The sequence below is a fragment of the Triticum dicoccoides genome, chromosome 4A (genome assembly GCF_002162155.2).
Source record: "Triticum dicoccoides isolate Atlit2015 ecotype Zavitan chromosome 4A, WEW_v2.0, whole genome shotgun sequence".
Classification (NCBI taxonomy): Eukaryota; Viridiplantae; Streptophyta; class Magnoliopsida; order Poales; family Poaceae; genus Triticum; species Triticum dicoccoides.
The window spans coordinates 468,543,484-468,551,676 of record NC_041386.1 but is presented as its reverse complement, the minus strand read 5'-3'; positions in this window follow the sequence as shown (position 1 = coordinate 468,551,676).

The window sequence follows — 8,193 nt, the reverse complement described above, 5'->3', positions numbered from 1 at the left end:
AGACGAGGAGGAAGGGTGGGGGCACAGCTGTAAGCGGCACAGTGAAATAAATAGCGCGGCTGCGTTGGGTTGGGCTGGGAAAGTGCAGTGTCTTCTTCCCACGAATCAGTTTCCCTCCATCAATGGCCGGTTGAGGTTTTCCTCTCTATACGGTTTACCTACAGAGATGGTTGTCACATTCAAATTTTGGATTTGAGATGGTTGTCCTGAGTTTCATTTTTGGTACTCCCTCTCTTTCAATTTAGGTTGTGTATAACTTTTTCCGGGACGCAGCTTCAGTGCCTTAAAGGCACCTGCCTTTGGGTCACTGACATGTGGGCCAGTCATCTGTTGGGCCTACATGTTATAGACACAAAGGCAAGTGCCTTAAGGCACCGAAGCATCATCGTTTTTTCCGATATGGTCAAATGCGTTACGAATTAGTGTGATCAATGCTATTTCTTCGATGACCTGTCAAAATTGTTCCTTTGCATCTGCCACTTCATGTCCTTAAATACGCTCCCGCGTTTCACGCGAGTAATTTACTTCTTTTGGAAGTTTCGCTCGCCTTTGAATCCTCTTCCCCCCCCACCCCCTCCACCGGTTGCATCCATCTACTCCTGGCAGGGGCGAAACCCAATGGGCCGATCCTAAGGCACGGAAACACATGCCGTGAAAATGTACTAAGGCCATGGGCATTAGGTTGGGCCACAATGGGTGCATCATGACCCCATGTTTCTAGCCCTCAATCAAGGTTGTACATCCTTGTGTCGCTGACAGTAGCCCTCGACATTGCCAAATTGTGAAGATTCGGGAGAATATTTGGTGGTGGAGTGGGCCAAAGAGAGCGCAAGGTGGGTCATCGACACATCACTCCTCAGGCACGCGATCCAAGGCTCCCACTCTACGGCGAAAAGAAAGGTCCACTTCTCGGAGCAAAATGATAATGTGTCGTTGTTGGGCTCTATGGTAGGGTGTGTCGACTGCAAATTAAAATTTCCTATCCGCAGAACATCCAGGAAGATGCTGACATAGATGGATCACAAATCATTACCGCTAGACACGTAGTGCCGTGCAGCGGAAGTAGAATTGGAGCAGCGCGCCCGTGGGGTTCGTCTCCTCCTTGCTTGTCTCCCTTAAACAGACGGTCGTCAGATCCCACGTATAGGTTCGCCGGAGTGATGCAAGTGCATCACCTCTAGTGGTATCCGTGCGTGTAAGAGGAACACCGTGTGGCGGACTGCTAGGTCTGATCGCACAGCCGGCAACGAATGGAGGTGGCTAGTTTCAACACATGCAAAAGCCCTAGTGATGGCGTCGAAGCGATCAACTGAATGAGTGTGCCGCACCTCCATTATATATAGGCATTCATCGCAGGCTCAACACTTGAGCCTCGCATGGATCCTAAAGCCCAAATTCTGTTCGGCCTGGATTCGAGTCCGGGTAGGATCACATCTGACTCATGAAGTCGGATCCGGTCTCACAGGTTCCTTCCCTTAAGCACGCAACCCCTTAGGTTCAAGTCGGCTTGGTCGCAGGTCGAATCACCTCTGATCTGCTCGGCTGGTAGCGGCCCCTAGTAAGGCATGCCAACCACCAAGTAGACAATGAAGATAGTTCACCAACCTATACAACATGTCACACTTCTGTCCCCTTTGCCACGTGATATATGTTGTCGGGCTCAAGGTGAGTCTGTCATCCTTGTGCTAGCTCAACCTCTTTCTCGTTCCAGTGATGCCGACCACAAAACAGATTATCTCATAATCCTTGTCGCATGGCCATGCTTATCTTGGTCGGATCACACGAGGGCCCAAGGTATATCTCTCCTGATCGGAGGGGAAAATCCCATCTTGATCGACGATGTCTCGCAAGATGGGTCTAGACAATCCCGAAACCTACCTTTATAACTACCCAGTTACAGAGTAGCATTTGGTCAGCCCAAAGCAGGTATGCCACCATCCCAAGTACATGCGCCAGCTCAGGTCTTAGGGCATAGAATATATGTTGTGCTCGGGACTCACAGATGACCTATCACTCTGTCTCATAGTCGGGTCTGTCCGACTCGGACCTTATCTAGACTCGGATCCGACTATGTTTCCGGGGTGTATCGAGTATGGTGAGTCATGAGCTTCCTGTAGTATCAACTTCCTGATCTCGGCATTATTGGGCACATAAACAAGGTCCTCAAACCACAAGGTGTCGTGCTCATCTTCACGAAAACCTTTGGCTTTTCCTTTGCTCATTTTCTCATTTATTTCAGCAATTTCTTTGTCATCCTTCTGTGCTTCTCGAATCTTTCCCAATAATGTTGACTGAACTTCCATCGTTGCAACAAAACCTCTAGGAACAATCTCCAAATGAAGTTCCCTGAGATCCTCTGCTAACTCCTTTGGCAATTCCCCGCTTACGAGGGTATTTATATAACTCTTCCGGCTCAAAGCGTCTGCTACGACATTGGCCTTGCCTGGATGATAATGCAACTTCATATCATAATCCTTTATGATCTCCAACCATCTCCTCTGCCTGAGGTTCATCTCCTTCTGTGTGAAAATGTACTTCAAACTCTTATGATCCGTGTACACATCACAATGGTTTCCAAAAAGAAAGTGTCTCCAGGTCTTGAGTGCATGCACTACAGCTGCTAACTCTAAATCATGCGTGGCGTAATTCAACTCATGCGGTCGAAGTTGTCGTGAGGCATATGAAACAACTCTTCCGTCCTGTATTAGTACTCCTCCAAGTCCTAAGCGAGAGGCGTCGCAATACACTTGGAAATCCTTGCGTATATCCGGCAGAATCAACACTGGGGCTGTGGTTAGACGTTTCTTCAACTCTTGGAAACTTGCTTCACATTCTTCAGTCCAATGGAACTTGGTGTCCTTCTTCAACAATGCCGCCATGGGCTTCGCAATCTTAGAAAGATTCTCAAATCTCCGGTAATATCCCGCGAGTCCAAGAAAACTGCGTATCTCTCCAACTGAGGTGGGTGCCAACCATTCAGTGACTGACTTAACTTTGGTGGGGTCTACTACTATACCTTCTCCTGATATAACATGTCCAAGGAATCCAACTTCCTTCAACCAAAATTCACATTTGCTGAATTTAGCGTATAGCTGGTGTTCCCTGAGCTTCTCGAGAACTAAACGCAAATGTCCCTTGTGCTCTTCTTCATTCTTCGAGTACACCAAAATGTCATCAATGAACACCACAATGAACTTATCCAAGAACTCCATGAACACCTTATTCATCATACTCATGAAATAGGCAGGGGCATTAGTCAATCCAAATGACATAACCGTATACTCATACAACCCGTACCTTGTGGTGAAAGCTGTTTTTGGTATATACTTTTCTCGAATCTTCAACTGGTGGTATCCTGATCGAAGATCAATCTTGGAAAAGACTTTAGCTCCTTGCAGCTGGTCAAACAAATCATTGATCATCGGCAGTGGGTACTTGTTCTTGATCGTTACTTCATTCAATGCCCGATAATCAACAACCATTCTCAAAGACTTATCCTTCTTCTCAACCAAGAGCACGGGGGCTCCCCATGGTGACGAACTTCGTCGAATGTAACCTTTCTCCAATAACTCCTTAATCTACTTCTTGATCTCCTCCAGATCATTTGCGGGCATCTGGTATGGTCTCTTTGATATTGGTCCGGTGCCTGGCAATAACTCTATCAAAAACTCAATGTCTCGATCCGGGGGCATGCCTGGTAGTTCCTCTGGGAATGCAACTGGAAAATCCTTCACTACATGCACTTTCTCTTGAACAACTCCCGTGAGGAAATTTACGTGAGTCCTCTTTGGTACATGCCTGGATACATACTTAATCCTTTTTCCCACCGGGGTAGTGAGCAGAATTGACTTGCTAGCACAATCAATGTTTCCTCCATAATTCGATAGCCAATCCATTCCCAATATCACATCCAATCCTTGGGATTCCAAAATTATTAGGTCTGAGGGGAAAACATGGCTGCCAATGGCTAAGGGTAACCGATCGAACCATCGGCTGGCCATATACTCTGCACCGGGTGAGCTCACTAGCAAAGGCGTCCTAAGGGCTAAGGTGGGTAACTTAAACTTGTCCACAAATCCCCTTGAAATGTATGAATGTGATGCACCAGTATCAAAAGGAACGAGAGCGGTAAATGACTTAACCAAAAACTTACCGATAACTACATCTGGCTGCTCTTCAACCTCCTCCACGTTTACGTGGTTCACTTGTCCCCTGTTGAAAGGGTTGGGCTTCTTCCGAGAGCTTCCATTTCCATTGCCATTCTTCAACTCTGGACAATCATTGGCGTAGTGCCCAGTCTCCCCGCACTTGAAACAGGTAATGTGACTCTGGTCCTTCTTGGCAGGTGTGGCTGGGTTAGAGTGGTTCTGATTGCTGCCTGCTCCATTCCCGTTCCCATTCTTGGGGACACTGTGGTTATGCAAACCTCCTCCATTGTGGGTATGGCCTCCATGGTTATGTGTATATCCTCCCGAGTTCAGGGTGAAACGGGGCTTCTGCTGAGCTCTAGAATTGTACTTCCCTTGTCCATACTTCCTCTTGCGGCTCTTAATCTGCTGCTGCTTCCCTTCAATCATAAGAGCCTTATCTGCCAACTCCCGGTAGTTATTAAATATTGCCACCATTAACTGCATGCTCATCTCATCATTCAGCCCTTCCATAAACTTCTCCTGCTTCACAGCATCCGTGGCCACATCATCAGGGGCATAGCGATATAGCTTACTAAACTCATCTACGTACTGAGCCACACTACGATTTCCCTGGCGCAGGTTGCAAAACTCACGCTTCTTCACGCTCATAGCTCCAGTTGAGACATGGGCTATGCGGAAAGCCTGCTGAAACTGCTCCCAAGTGACATTGGCTATAGGAAAAGTGGTTGTGTAATTTTCCCACCATGCGGCTGCGGGTCCATCCAATTGGTGTGCGGCACAATGCACCTTCTCAACATCTGTGCAACCGGCAGTGGTTAACTCCCTTCCAATCTTGCGTAGCCAGTCATCCGCAATTATGGGCTCAGTGCTACTAGAAAACACCGGCGGTTGTAACCTCAGAAAATGGGCTAAATTATCAACTAGAGGTGGTGGCGGTGGGTTGTTGTTGTTGTTTTTGTTTTTGTTGTTGTTGTTATTGTTGCTCTGATTCTGAACTAGTAATTGCATCAGTGTATTTTGCTGCTGGATCAACTGAGTGAGCTCCGATGGAAAGGCAAATCCGGGGTCACGTCTCGGAGGCATCTGATGGGTTTAGAGGGAAGAGATTAGAATAGAAAGTGGTCTAAGGAGAAAGCACTACCCATATGCACATGAGACAAACACAATCATATCACACCAAATCAATATCAAGCAAGGGCGTACAATCGATCTAACTATCGTTACGGTGCTCGGACTACTAATATATACATGGGGGAATACTACTAATCATATGGTGGTCTACTAGAAATTTTGATCGGTGGAAGACTCCATGATATCCACTCCAGCTTCGTCTTCATAGTCATCATCATTTCCATAGGGGTTGGAGTCGGTGTCGTCGATGATGATGTAGTCTCCAGAACGAATCTCCTTGGGTTCGTCGTCTTCTCCTCCTAGCGGGGGGTCTCCCATAAAAACTCCTAGCTTCCTTGTCAGGTCGTCATTCTTCTCCACAAGTATCGTCATTTCCTCCTCATATCCATCGTATCTAGACTTGAGTTCCTCTTCTATCTCTGTGATCCTGGTCATCGCCTTCTTAAAATCTATCATGCTTGTGCACATCTGGTTCTCCTGGCGATGAATGTGATAACTTAACTCCTGGATAGATAGTGTCTTTAATGGTGCTGATCATCTCCCATTGCTCATCTCGGCGCCCACATATCTGGTAGATAGTGTCTTTAAGCTCCTTGTGATAAACTTCGCCGATGCGTCACATGGTGATGTGGGCTGCCATGCTCTTTCCTAGACTCCAGGTTGGTGCATCAAAGGAAAATTCGGCTCAGTGACTGGCGTGAATGTCCTTTCGGGAACTTGAACTCGAATCATCTAACATTAATCTTCTGGTAGTGTGGAGGTGTAGGTCCCGGTGAAGCTTGGTATTCCAATGTTCAGGTACCTAGTGATTTCCTTCAAGTGTCGTCCAAAAGGTGTGTCTTCATCCGGCTGTGTAAACTTGTTCATTGAGTCTGCCATCCTAAAGAGTAGAAAATGGAGAGGAGGCAGGAATGAGTAGAGAGGAGTGACCTATGGCTCATCTTAGTAGTCGTGTCCTACATTCAGCGTGTGCTCTGATACCATCTTGTAGCGACCCGACCTCAGATGGTCTAGTCTCTCTATTCAGTGTCATCCCTGGATCGCTAATGCCGACACACACAATATTCGAAGGATTTATAACAGAGTAGCAATCACACACTTATTACCTCGAACGTCTCAAAAGAGAACTTCTTACAATAAATATGGCTTAAGGCCATCTAAGTAAGATACGAACGGAAGGCTCGGAAGATAAAGTGAGTCCATCAACTCCAACGGCATAGCTGAGTGCACGACAAATGACCTAGCACACCTTACTCCTCATCTGAAAACTCTGCAACATGATATGTTGCAGCCCGAAATGGGTCAGCACATGGAATATGCTGGCAATGTAACAAAGTAGAGCAATGAACAGATAATGGCTACCACTATATGCATATTTGGCTGGTGGAGGCTCTATGGTTACAATGTTTTTGTGAAAAGCCAATTTTTCCCTACTACAAAGAAATATATTTTATTTAACTATCATGATAGTTGAAACATTGAGAATGGTACCCCCATCTCAATCCCAATTAAAATAACTATCAACCCCATAGATTAATTTAGAGTGATGAGATCAAATCAATAATTCAAGTACCAGATACTCAAGATGTCCATAACCAAGCACATGGCTAATCATGGTTAGTTTGTACACTCTGTAGAGGTTTGCACACTTTTCCCCACAAGACTCGATCTCCTCCGTTGGATTTCTCGCACTACATGGTGTTTGAGAAATGGATGACCGAGACACAGTCTTTCATAAGCATTAACTCTAACCCCGGGTAGACAGTACCAACCTACATCCCCTACATCTGCTAGCCTACCACTAGAAGAGGTCATGCAACTTACTCCACTATGCTAGAGCCCATAATAGCTTGTGGCTGCACACAGAAGTTTCTAGCATGAAAAATCTTATGATCCCTTTGAGCCTGGGTGGCGGACCATAGGAGGATCACACGGTATAACCCCGGGATCTCCTAGGACAACACTAGTATATCCCCAGGTGCCCAAACCAACAATCCACCCAGATGTGTATTAAAGTTGCCACCTTAAGTAGAACCATAAATTAAACACTCACATCTACCATGAATGCACTCAAACCCAATCCACGTCTACGAGCATAGCATGCCAATTTAAGCATAACGTAGAAGTAACTCCCAAGGGTTTGATAATAAAAAGGGTAATAGGTTCTACCTCATCATCTACTTCCCAAAACCCACATGTTAATCACAACCTAATCATGCAATGTTTGAGGATTGAAACTAATGCATAAAACTGGGTATGAGAAGTATGATCAAAGTGTTACTTGCCTTGCCGACGTTCTGCAAATCCTAGAGACTCGTAGTAGCACGCTTCGCACTCCGGGAATTCTATCGCAACAAACAATAGCATACATAAGCAATCAAGAAAAAATGCACATGTAAAACTCAAATAAGAAGATTGAATCTGAAAACTCAACTTAAGAGATTCAATTTGCAAAAAGAATCAAATCAAACGGAGCAACGAAACTCAAACTACAAAAGAAACAAGATCCGTTTGCTAACCTGGACTAAAGTCAAATTTTACAGTACCAAAGTCTTGTTCAAGTTGGTTAAACAGAAAGAGGGCTTCAAGACGAAGATCTAGGCGCTTGTTTCACCCGATTTGGATAACCGAGCGAAAAGATAAACTAAAACGAAGATCGGGGCAGAAATCATGATCGAAAATAATCGCGGAAAAGCCCTGGAAAATAAAACGTGACGAACAGGCTAATGAACGAACGTTCGCTGTCTGCGGTTAACTAATGAACAACGTTAGTTAAAACGAACGTACGGACAAACGTCCGCTATTTAACTAAACGAAAAAAAAACATTCTAAATAAAAAAAATCTAGATCTAGGGTTTAAAAAAACCAGCGGTTTTTCTCGAGAAAAACCGGACGGCGGCGGCGGCTACCT